The sequence below is a fragment of the Wyeomyia smithii genome, chromosome 3, assembly GCF_029784165.1.
Source record: "Wyeomyia smithii strain HCP4-BCI-WySm-NY-G18 chromosome 3, ASM2978416v1, whole genome shotgun sequence".
NCBI classification, from domain to species: Eukaryota; Metazoa; Arthropoda; class Insecta; order Diptera; family Culicidae; genus Wyeomyia; species Wyeomyia smithii.
The window spans coordinates 86,641,027-86,653,655 of NC_073696.1; the positions used below are offsets into that span (position 1 = coordinate 86,641,027).

Genomic DNA, 12,629 nt, shown 5'->3' on the forward strand with positions numbered 1-12,629 from the left:
AAAATAATAAAAAAATAGAAAAGGTCATCACAATATATTTTTTTAAGGAGGGAGGGGTATCAAAATACCATCAACATATGTTTTACCTCCCCAAATTTGATTCCGTTTGCTTGATTAATTCTCAATTTATGCTGGAGTTTGTATGAGATCCCTCTTTTTCAGAATACCCAGAAACTTCTGCTTACCAAATTTGGTTAAATTTGCTTTGGTTCTCGATTTATGGAGAAATTTGTATTTCATTTGTATAGGACCCCTCCTTCCAGAAGAGAAAGGGACGTCAAACCAGTATACAAATATTTCTTGCTTTCTACAACTTCCATTTGCCAAATTGGTTTTTTGATTAGTTCTGGTGTTAAGCAGAAATTTGTGTTTCTTTTGTATGGGAGCCCTCCCTTCCAGAAAGGAGAGGGATCCCAAACCATATAATAACCTTTCCCGGCCCTAAAAAAACCCTATATACTAATTTTCACGCCGATCCACTGATTCCTTCTTGAGTTTAATCGTGACATACTGCCAGCGTTGTATTCTTATTATATAGAGAGAAAAGAAAAAAGAAGAGAGAAGATATTGCGCTACACAGTAGACCGGGCCAGTGAAAAAAAAATGTAAATGTTAAATCATTTCTTGATATGAAAAATGATAGAATCATTTTTAAGGATTTTTTAAAGTACTAGCTGTGTTAGTGTAGACTAGACTCGGCTACTTCATTATTATTATTTTTAGTTTAATTTTTTTAGTGTTGCATTTGCAGAGGTGATCAGGTGATAAACATATTATTTATTTACTACAAGGTTAGCACTGTGTCAACAAATTTAAAGTTATATTTTGGTGCACAAGTGTATGGTTATTTATTCATTCAATTATCTTGCCACTCCTCTATTTAATAAATATAACATTTAATAAATATAAAATACGGATTGATTATTCTGATAAAAATATTTCAAATGAATTCAAAGTCTGAAAATAATAATAGAATCTACAGGTTTCTTATATTATTTTGATGCGGGGCTTACCGAATGGAAAATTACTCCGGAATGTACTGCAAGTACTAAGTCATTCTGTTAAGGGTCTTTAAAAGGTTGAGAGAGCTAACACCTTCTAGATCCCGAAACTAAGATACCTTCAGAAATTAGGGATAATTGGAACTGTCTTTCTTTCATAATATCACAGTCAAAGTGATATCACAGTGAAATCTAGAAATAGGTTTCCACAAACACACAGACTAGGAAATTTCCGAAATTTTAATCGTCACCCGTTATTTGGCCGAGTCGACAACGTACAAGCATGGCCGGATAGTGCCCATGTCTTTCTTTTCTTCTGATTGCTGTAATAAATCCATTTTTTATGTACCATCACGATGCGATGAAGAAAACCCTTTCTTTTTTGCCGGTGGAGAAGTTGTTCACAGGCGAAGAACGATCCAAGTCCCTTATTTTGAGACATTCCCAAACCATGTGATTGCTTATAAATAGCTTGACGTATATCTCCTGAAACCGAAGCAAGCTGTTCCTGTGTTTGGCATGAATCCTCATTGAGTAATTTTTCACTAATTTTAGGCCTCGTTTCATGCGGACCGAGGGGCAAGACAGCTTTTATCTGAGTTACTCATATGCTTGGGAATAACTCTATTTTACTCAATATTACTCCGAAACTTCCAGATGATTTGCATCTTCGATTACCTTGAGAACAAGAAAAATATATGAGCGGTGAGACAGAGTAACATTTATATTTATATACACGGTGGGGAAAAGGTTTAAGGACGGATATTCAGAGACACGAGAATTACTCAGATTTGCTCTTTATTTTTCACGTTTTCTCAGAAAAACTTTTATCCTCTTTTATCTGAGTTACTCTTATGCTTGAGAGTTACTCTATTTTACACAATATTACTCCGAAATTTTCGGACGGTTCACATCTTTGATTACCTTGAGAGCAAGAAATATATATGGACGGTGGGACCGAGCAACATTCATGTATATATTTGCGGTGGGAAAAAAGTTTAAGGATGTATATTCAGAAACACGAGAATTACTCAGATTTGCTCTCAATTTTTTAGGTTTTTTCAAAATTACCGTACTTAAAGCGACAGAATCAATCACGGCCCATTGTTTCACTTAGAGCAGCATATCCTTGAACTTTTTCTAGCTCACGATGCGCTTTAGCCGCCATTTTCTTTGAATGAAATGGAAAAATTTCCACTTATCGCAAATGTCGATTATTCGGCATAAATTCGGCATTTTCATATAACTAAAATTATATGACGCCACAATAAATCAGTAATGTATCAAACGTTTTAGATATGAAAAAATCAAGCAGGATTTACTGCTGGCGCCATCTATTGACTTATAGCGAGAACTAAGTTGGGCACCTCTTTTTTGTGACTTGTTAAAAATAAAAAATAACGTGTTTTAAATTAAATATTTATTTTATAATACTAAATCAGAGAGTTTTATCAAATCCTCTGCCATAATTGGTAACATGTACATCAACCATTTTAATTATTTTGTGGAATTTCAGCAGTTCATACAGTTAAGTGAGTGATAAACTTGATTTTGTGGAGTGTATGAAGACCACACATAAAGAAACGCAGAAAGAATCACTCAAACTCAAAAATCTCACAAAAAACAAATTTGCCAAATTTGGACAGTACCTATGAATAAAAAAACACTTAACCTGACACAAACAGAGCGAGCTTTGTGTGATTTTGTCTCTCTTGTGCAATTTTATTATAGATTATTCTGTTTTTGTGCAGTGAATAGAGAACGCATATAAAGAAACACATAAAATATATAGAAATGCAAAAAAAAATCCTACGAAAAATTAATAACACAAAAACAGATCTATCCGTACCGAAAACAATCAAAATTCATCTTGGAGCTACAAGAATTGAGGTAACACTTAAACAAAATGGGTTTTGTGTAATTGTTCTCTTTTGTGCCATTTAACTATCAATTAACTCATTTTTGTGGGGGAGCTTCGTAGCCGCAATGTTACAGAGTCCGCTTTGTTGAGCGAGTAGTCGTGTCAATCATTTTCAATTTTCACTTCCAATGATCGCAGCATTCTTTCAGATACACCAAATTTTCGTCTTAGTAACGTGCTGTTATACTCAGATGAAATAGATCGCGCGCATCGTTCACGGTTACGGAATCAAATTTGACGACAAATCCAACCAAATGATCTTCACTTCAAAGCGAAAAAGAAAAACAACCAGTCCACTTAACCAAAATGCACCTCACCGAAACACTTTTTCACTGACACTGACCGATGCCTTGACAATCTTCGTTAACTGATAAACTGATTTTGTTGTCTTGCTTCCATCGCATGAAATATAATGAGGTGTTTTGACAGTTCACTTCCATGCAAAAAGAGGGAAGGGAGAACTCGGAAAGGATTGTAAAAAAATAACGTTTATGGATGCTTTTTTTCACTTTCACTCAAGAGTGTCAACAAATATCAACTCTGATCCCTGCTGACTTTCATCTTAACAAAAGTAAGTCCCTCTTATAATAAAACTGGTCTGAGTAGCGTATAATAGTTCTATTCAGGGAATTGTGATTATGGCACGATCTTGGCTTGAGGACAAAAAAAGTTCTACTTATAATAAAACTGACCAGAGCTAAAGCACTAAATGCCTCTTCAGGGAATTGTAATTGTGACGCGGTGTTGGTAGGAGGAACGAGGTTTCGATAAGACTCCTTCCTCTTGACAAAATAAGTTCTTCTTATAATAAAACTGATCATAGGAATATTTATCCTCTCCAGGGAATTTGTAATTGGCAATATTGGCACGGGGAACGAGGTTTCGATAAGACTCCTTCCTCTTGACATAATAAGTCCCTCTTAGAATAAACCTGGCCAGAGAGGAACGTAAAGTGAAGTCTCACTCCAGGGAATTATAATTTGGCAATATTGGTAGGATAGAAAGAGGCTCGGTATTGTAGAGCAGTAAGCTTGAAACGGGAGGGTAAAATCTCACAAACAAGCACGAATATAAGTAAAAAAAGCGTATCACTCATTTCAATAGTAATAATGGCCAATAATATGAAGTGCGGAATACAGAAAAACACCTGGGCAAATATCACAATAGATCAAATGTCTCTGGTCGCGGTGATGAGTCCAAACAGAGAAAAAAAACTCATTATTGTTGAGCGGATAGAAACCATATAAATAAAACCTAAACTAATCCACCTAGCGGTCAGACCCAGCCTTTCTCATCCAATTTTTTATTTGTAAAAATAGATTTACATGAACGCTTCAATCCAATAAATGTATATTCACTCTTTAGGTTCTAAAATATTGATGTTGCAATCTATACATTTAAAAATGCAGTCCGGTTTGTCTGTCTGTCTGATCCATATAGGCTCGTAAACTACCGAACCGATCGACGTGAAAATTTGTATGTAGAGGTTTTTGGTGCCGATAAAGGTTCCTATGATAGTTTGAGACCCCTCCCTCTTCTGGAAGGGAGGGGTCCCATACAAATGAAACATAGATTTCTGCACAACTCAAGAACAAACTAAGCAAATGAAACCGAATTTGGCATGTGGATGTTTTAAGGGGTAACTAATATGTCCATAATAGTTAAATGAAACACAAATTTGTGCACATCTCGAGAACTAATCAACCAAATGGAACAAAATTTGGCAGGTAAATGTTTTTAGTGATAACAAATATGTACATAATGGTTTGACACCCGAATCCCTCTTCTATAAGGAAGGGGTCCCATAAAAATGAAACACAAATACCGCACAATTCAAGAACCAATCAAGAAAATACATCCAAATTTGGAATGTGAATGTTTTTAGAGGTAACAAATTTGTCCATAATGGTTCGACGCTCCTCCCTCTTCTGGAAGTACATGTTTCTTCACAAATTTCTGCACATCTCGCGAACTAATCAACTAAATGGAACCATATTGGCAGGTGAATGTTTTTAGTGGAAACAAATATGTTCCATAATCGATCTCAGACAACATGTTGGATTGTAAGATGGCAACTTCCGGTTTCTGGAACACAGCCGATTTCCACCCAATATAATAATATCCGGATCTAGAATAATACACAGGAGCTAAAATCGACCACAGATAGCATTTCAAATTCTAAGATGGAGACTTCCGGTTTCTGAAAACAGCTGAAAATGACCAAATACCACCCAATATGAGTTTTTCTTTAACCAGTATGTCGTTCAAAATCCATAAATTGTCTCCAAATGCCATTATGAAATCCAAAATGGCGACTTCCGGTGTCGGAAAAACAGCGCAAACGACCAAATACCACCAAATATGGGTATTTCCGGAACCGTTATGATGCACTGGAGCCACAAATCGACTTCAGACAACATTTTGAATTGTAAGATGGCAACTTCCGGTTTCTGGAAAACAGCCTGAAATGGACGATTCCCATTAAATATGAGTATTTCTGGAACCAGAAAGATGCACAGAAGCTAAAAATTGATCACAGACACAGTCTTGAATTTAAAGATGGTGACTTCCGGTGTCTGGCAAACAGCCGGATATGACCAAATACCATTCAATATGAATGTTTTCGGAACCAGAATTACGCCTAGATGACAGAAATTGAATTCACAGGCAATTTTAAAGTCCAAAATGACGACTTTCGGCTTCTGAAAACAGTCCAAAGTGACCAAATATCACCCAATATGAGTTTTTCTTTAACCAGTATCCTAAATACCATTTTGAAATAAAAGATGGCGTCATCTGCGTTTTCGTCATCTGCGTTGCAACTGCCTTTTCGTCGCACCAATTACAGTGCAATCAGTGCCATCATTGGTAATCAACGAGCCTTCAACCGTGTATCATCTGCTTTCGACTTACATTTATCGCATCGAGTCCTACGTACAAAACTTGTATCTCTGTTTCGCAATGTTTTATATATATTTTTTTTATTCTCGCTTATTTTCCGTCGGTCTAGTTCCGCCACTGTTGTGGCCAATCACCGACGCCCAGGGAGGCGACCCCACACCCAGGACCCTAACTCACGACCCGTTTATTAACGGACCGGCGCCAACGGCTTTACTTCCTCATGCGATGGAAGGCGTGATCTATTTATTTATTTATTTATTTATTTCGTCAAGCAAATGTAGACTACAGTTATAATAATACAATGTTTTCTTATATTCTATACATTATTTCCAGTAGTTAACCGTTTTTTTATTTGATTTCTGCCCATGGTGATGTCGATATTTTCGCAGTGCTGATTATAGTGACGCATCATGCGATTTATTGGGCCATTTTTTGAGTAGTTTGTTCTGTGAGAATTTTCCGAAAATATTTTACGATTTCTTAATTGACGACTGGGTGCATAAAAATTTAGTTGTGGTAATAATTGAGTAGATTGCACGCGTTGAGAAATAATGTCATTGATAAAATAAAGCATTGAAAGATCGCGGCGTTCTTTAAGTGCTTGTATGTCTATAAGCATGCAGCGTGCTTCATATGATGGTAAGGGAAATGATGTCCAATTTAGCTTACGAAGCGCGTACAAAAGAAATTGTTTCTGGACAGATTCAATGCGTTCTTCATGTGTGGCAATATAGGGATTCCATACAATGCTACAATATTCCAGAATTGGTCGGACGTATGTAATATATAATAGTTTGATTGTATATGGGTCTTGAAAATTGTGGCCAAAGCGTTTTATAAAGCCCAGCATACTATTTGCTTTGTTGATAATTTTATTATAATGTTCTATGAATGTAAGTTTGGAGTCTAAGATTACGCCTAGGTCCCTTACGATTTTGCATTTTTCTACTGGTTGGTTTCCTAAGAAAATGTTTGTAGGTGGTGTTACTGTTTTCAGAAGTCGGTACATTACAGATGAAGTTACAGTTCGATTACAGTAAAATTCAATAGGGTCTACTGAAGCAGCTAGACCATTCATTTGACACTAATTTTGTGGAAATCGGGTTAGCCATCTCTGAGAAAAGTGAGTGAGTCCAAGTAGTCATCGGAATATGTTCCTTTGCATAGTTGGATTTCACATTTTTAAACATAACAGGCAAACTAATCGTCCGATTGCAAAACAAATCAATAGGGTCTTATGGGGCAACTAGACCTTTCATTTGACACTGATTTTATGAAAATCGGTTCAGCCATCTCTGAGAAACATGAGTGAGATTAAACAGTCTTCAGAACACGTTTCTTTTCATAACTTTTGAACAACATGTTCAATCTTTATAAAATTCAAAAGTTGGAGGTTTTTCAGGTAGCCCGTTCTTTTGGGACCAATTTTAAATCGGTTGTGTAGTTTTTGAGATAATGATGTTTTATGATTTTTACTATTTGATACATAACCTCGAAACTAAAAATCCGATTACAATGAAATTTAATAGGGTCTTATGGGACAACAAGACCTTTCGTTTGCAATTAATTTTATGAAAATCGGTCCAGCCATCTCTGAGCAAAGTGAGTGAGAATAAAAATCTGCACATACACACACACATACACACACACACACATACATACAGAAAATGCTCAGCTCGTCGAGCTGAGTCGAGTGATATATGCCATTCGGCCCTTTGGAGCACTTTTATATTTTCGGTTTTGCAAGTGATTGCGATACCTTTCTAGGAGAAAGGCAAAAAAAATCTCAGCTTACTAGTAATAAAACCAAAAAAATAGTTGACGAAGTTATGTATTCAAGACGATTTTCGTAGAATCACACCAGTCTGTCGTATGTCAATATATCTTTTGCAATAGGTTTGAAAACACACTCGAGCTTGATTTGATGGTGTGAAGTGATAAATTTCAGTAATGATTCTCTCCAACTCTCTCTCCTTCTCTTTTTTTAAATTATTGGTAACTTCGAAGAGCAGCGTTCCCTGATTGGCTTGAAGTTGGTCGAAAATAATGCTAAACGAGATTATTTCAAAAATATTTTTTTTTAACTTTTACCTTTGCATAAAAATAACAGCTTCTTATAATAACTACGTTCATATAGACGAAAATGAGCACTAAGAGATAAGGCGCAGATCGTATCTCTGTTAGCATCGTTTTGGCGAACGGCAGAAAAACACGACTTCAATTAAACTATTTTGGTGCGCTAAAAAGTGCCATTGATGTATCACAATAGTGACACCCGGCAAATGTATGACGTGGGGAGATTCTTGATCTCTTCTTATGACGGCAGAATTTTCAGCACTTCAGTAGCTGGTATGTATTCCGATACAGCCAATAGATAGAAAGGTGCTTCAGCACTAACGCAATTTTTTTTAGGCTGCAGACAATAAATTCGACTTACTATGGAAATCGGAGCACGATACGAATTGAACGCGATTTTACCTTCCCTTCTTTCGGCGTCCTAATTATAGTAACTTACCGTCCGTATAATACCGTCTTGGGGGTCATCCACAAATTACGTAAGGGTTCAGGGGGAGAGGGGGCGTTGCAACATGCAACATGACAAAAATATGTTGATTTGTGACCAAAGAAGATATCATGAACGTAACTCAATTTGTTCCATGCTTTCAATAACGGACAATCTGAAAATTTGAATTTACCTGTGATATCCTGAATGCCATTCTTTCATTTTCAAGGAATTAATATCTAACCTCTTGAAATGGTAAATAAAACCATAAATGTGAAAGAATTGAAGTCGCATTGTCTTATTCGAAAATGGGCGCATATTTGTTCTACTGCATGACATTTATCATCATTTCATTCTTACCACCAGCAGCAAACTGTCCCAACTAATCGGAAGCCCCCATTGAGAATTCATTTACGTGACCCAATGCAAATGGCTTACGAATCTAGGAGGCAAAATAAATTGAATTCGAGACCGAAACTTTTCCTGCCGGAAAACCTCCCGTGCTCGTGCCGTTCTACTACAAGATTATTTTCTACTGACACTATTCTGTTTCGTGTGATAATTCTCCCAGCAAGAGCGGGAGGTAACGGAATGCCATGAGCGCAGCCATTATTTATATTAGTAGAGCCGGCAGGGCGGGGTGTGCAACCAGTATCACCTTGTTGACAAAATAGACCAAAGGCCGTTAGTCCGATTCACCTGCACTGCGGCAAAATGTTTCGAAAGTACCGATGCCTGGCCACGTCCTCGTCCTCTGCCGCTTACATAAGGATTTTGGGAACCATTAAACTACGAGAACACTAGATCTGCATCCCAACAACGCTCGTCGACTCGACGCCGGCAACAAAGAAATCACTCTCATCACTTACCGGATTAATACAGCCGGCTTGAGCACACTATTAGGACAGCAGACTCTATTCTTAATATGTGTAAGCGCTGAAAAACTCATTACGTTGCATGGTACGAAATCCCGTCTTCGCAGACTAAACTGCAGCGATGTATTCAGCTCGAGTAGAGAATTTTAACAAACTGGCATTAGGGGTAATTTATAACCGGCACTGTCTAGCTTAACTCGAGTTTTAAAACACTACAGTGAAAACTTTTTCAGTCAACAACGTCTTCAGTCCTCGCACAATCTCCCGCTCTGAAATATGTATTTATTTGACATTCAGCTGATCGGAGAAATGAACTGCGAAGGGGAAGCAAAACAAAGGCGAATCGAAGCGCATGTGCACACGATATCTACGAAAGTTCATTACCAGTCAGTACCTACACGACTACTCACGGTTGCCTGTTTCGGTGAACCTGTCAGCTGCTGAACACTCAAACGAACAATAACAAATGATAGCGATGGCGATAGGAGCGACACAGTTTTACTGGTGGATTTGTTTTATTTATTATTTTTATTTTCCAGACGAAGACGGGGCATGTTTACTAAACTGAGACCTTTCCTCTTGGGAGACGTGTTGGATTACGCTAAATGGAACTTAAGCGAAACGAAAGCTTGTAGGGCAAACGGCTCTTATTGGGTTTGGATGCCAAGCTTTGTTAGGCAACGTCTGTATTTTTCTTAGTCGAACTACTGAAAATCAAAAGAGTACACGCTTATTTGTTATTTCAATACATGTTGTTCAAGCTACTTCAAGTTATTTGTATCAGCCACTCACTGGAAGCGTGTGAGCAATCTTCATAGAAGAAACATCAGCTGTACAAATACCTCCAATATGCCTGGAAACATTAGCTTTCAAGAGATTGTTTACATGTCTACGAATCTACGAAATGTGTCTACAGTTTTTTATCAATTGCAGTAATACAGTCAGGTTTTTTTACGCGGTTTTTTTACGCGGATTTTTGAATTAACGCGGTTTTTTACGCGGATTTTTGAATTAACGCGGTTTTTTTTGCGGATTTTTGAATTAACGCGTTTTTTTTACGCGATACCGCGATAATTCAAAAAAAAAATCACGAATTTCCGAATTAACGTGGGTTGGAACCAGAAACGTTTAAGTGTTTATCTAGTAAAAGACTTAGTCCAAAAAATACTCTCCGCCCACCGAAAGATCCGGAATAACCGTCAAAGAGGACAATTTTAAATACTGGTTCTAGAGCGTCTAGAGTTTTTTTCTAAAGCTCTTCTTGCTGGACTACTTTACGCGGATTTAAAAAAAAAAGTGTTTTTTTACGCGGATTTTTGAATTAAAGCGGTTTTTTTTACGCGGTTTTTTTACGAGGTACGTATCCCCCGCGTAAAAAAAAACCTGACTGTACTGTGTATTGTGAAGTAGAGGTTACAGACGGTTATGAGAGCTTTCGAAAATACTTATTAAAAGCGTAACGTATTTTCACACACATTGGGAAGCAAGAAGCTTAATCGCCGAGAAAAAATATTCGGGGCACATTTTTAACCACACATAAGTGTAGAGTTCAATCACTACCTATTTGATTTGTTAAATTTAGACACTTACGAACTTGTTCAACCAATGGTGGAATAACTACAAAGTATCATATAAATGAAAGCAAAAGCTATGTGCTTCTTACAGGAAATAATTTTGATTAATAATACATAATTTTATTTAATTTTTTAATAATTGCTGAATCTGAAACTGAAAAGGGTTACAATAAAACGATCACCTGCAGTACATAACACTGGCCGATATTACAACATACCAGCAGGTCGCTCTATTCTCTCTACTAACATGAAGATATCAATTATGTACATAAGCTTTTAGCAGCGCTTTACCTCATTTTACCGTCCTTCTAGTTCCCACAGGTTCAACCGTTCTCTTCGGAATAGTTCTACTGAAATGGAACGGTTTGCCATCTACTTTTTATGACCAGCGGTGGGTCTCATAAACCTCCTGACTCATGTTCCATTTCAGACTGAGATTCACAGAATCGACGGTATTAGTTGAATCGTAATTGTGCTTTTCACCAAGAATGAAACGAATATACCTGGCTGCGAAATAGGAACAAAAGTTTTCACTCATTTTTTTCTCGTGTTCGTTGTTAATGAATATTAGTTAATAAATCTGAATCTTAGTAGAGTCAAGTAATACTTACACGACGATGATTTTTGCAGAGTGTAATAATGGTGACGCGGATTTTCAAACTACTTACAAACTTGATATAAGCTTTTCATTTGATTTTTTCTATCTGTGCTCATCAATGACGCCGCTTCTAGAGCAGCAGTCGCGTTTTATGATAGACCACAAAAACGGCACGTTGAACCAACTTAGGAATGCTAAGATAGTTTACGCCAGAAACGGATAAATATCACCCAGAGAGGAGAGAGTTTTACCAATCCGAAGAAAGGAGTTTTAATTCCAAGAGTGCGATGTACGATGCGCCTCCATCACTTGTTAAATAACGCAGTCGCATCATTATCTGTGATCATTTATTGTAATGAGCCAATAATGATTGCAAACAAATAATGAATGAATCTATAAAGTCGTTATATATCTCATGGTGCTGGACAGTAAAATGAAAGAAACAGAAAATTTGATTCTCTCTTTTTCATCAATTCAGCTGCATTATCGTTTAACTGAAAGAAGTGCACGAATCTAAAATTCTGCAGATATCTGTGTGGAAAAGTACCCCACTGTCTGCCCACAGACATCATGCAACATCAACCCAAGTATTATTTATTTTTGTGCATCGTTTTAGGCAGCCCATTTAATTTATCAAAAAGCATTTTGTATTCATTCTATTTTCTGTCCAAAAATAACCATCTTCGTTCGTGCCATTTCACAAACCGCCCATCAAATGGTTCAAGAAAGCTCTCAACCTACATCAAACAATCTTCGCCGACTAAAAATAGCGCTTGTACTGTTCTTTCAAATTCAAAACTTCAAACAAAACCACGCACTTTTACAGAAATTGAGCTATCATTGCCTTTTGTCTTAATGACAAAACACCGAGACAAAGTACTATTTCTATATTTCGAATGTACCACATCATTAGGCTTCATCAAAAACCTACCAGAAATCAACCGGAATTCGGTTATTTGGGTTGCAAAACCTTGGGACCAAAATGCCTAGCAACGATTACCACTATCACTGGCAGCAGAGGCCGAAAACTTGTACGAGCAGCTTCCCTTTTATGTCGATGCCATGAAACGGCAATCATGTGGAATGGTTGTAATGCCACATACTCGTGCTTAAACAACTTGTACGTACAAGATTTTCCCGTTCCAGATCATTGATTTTATTCTCACCGAATATGTTCTGCTGAGGAAGCCTGGAGGCGTACAAGTAGAAAAGTTTGCTATATTTAATTCCAGTATATGTGTGTGCTTGGCGGACAG

General features: G+C 37.1%; 2 protein-coding genes across 11 annotated transcripts in view; one reads left to right on the plus strand and one right to left on the minus strand.

The window, feature by feature from the left end:
* The window catches only part of LOC129727123 (maltase 2-like), a 32,699-nt gene extending 23,206 nt beyond the window's left edge, over positions 1-9,493 (minus strand). Inside the window, exon 1 of the mRNA XM_055684611.1 lies at positions 9,196-9,493. The gene's annotated coding sequence lies outside the window, so the exon portion shown is untranslated. The remainder of the gene's footprint in view (positions 1-9,195) is intronic.
* Positions 1-12,629, plus strand: part of LOC129727122 (dual specificity calcium/calmodulin-dependent 3',5'-cyclic nucleotide phosphodiesterase 1A-like) — a 601,383-nt gene that overhangs the window by 431,436 nt on the left and 157,318 nt on the right. The window lies entirely within an intron of this gene.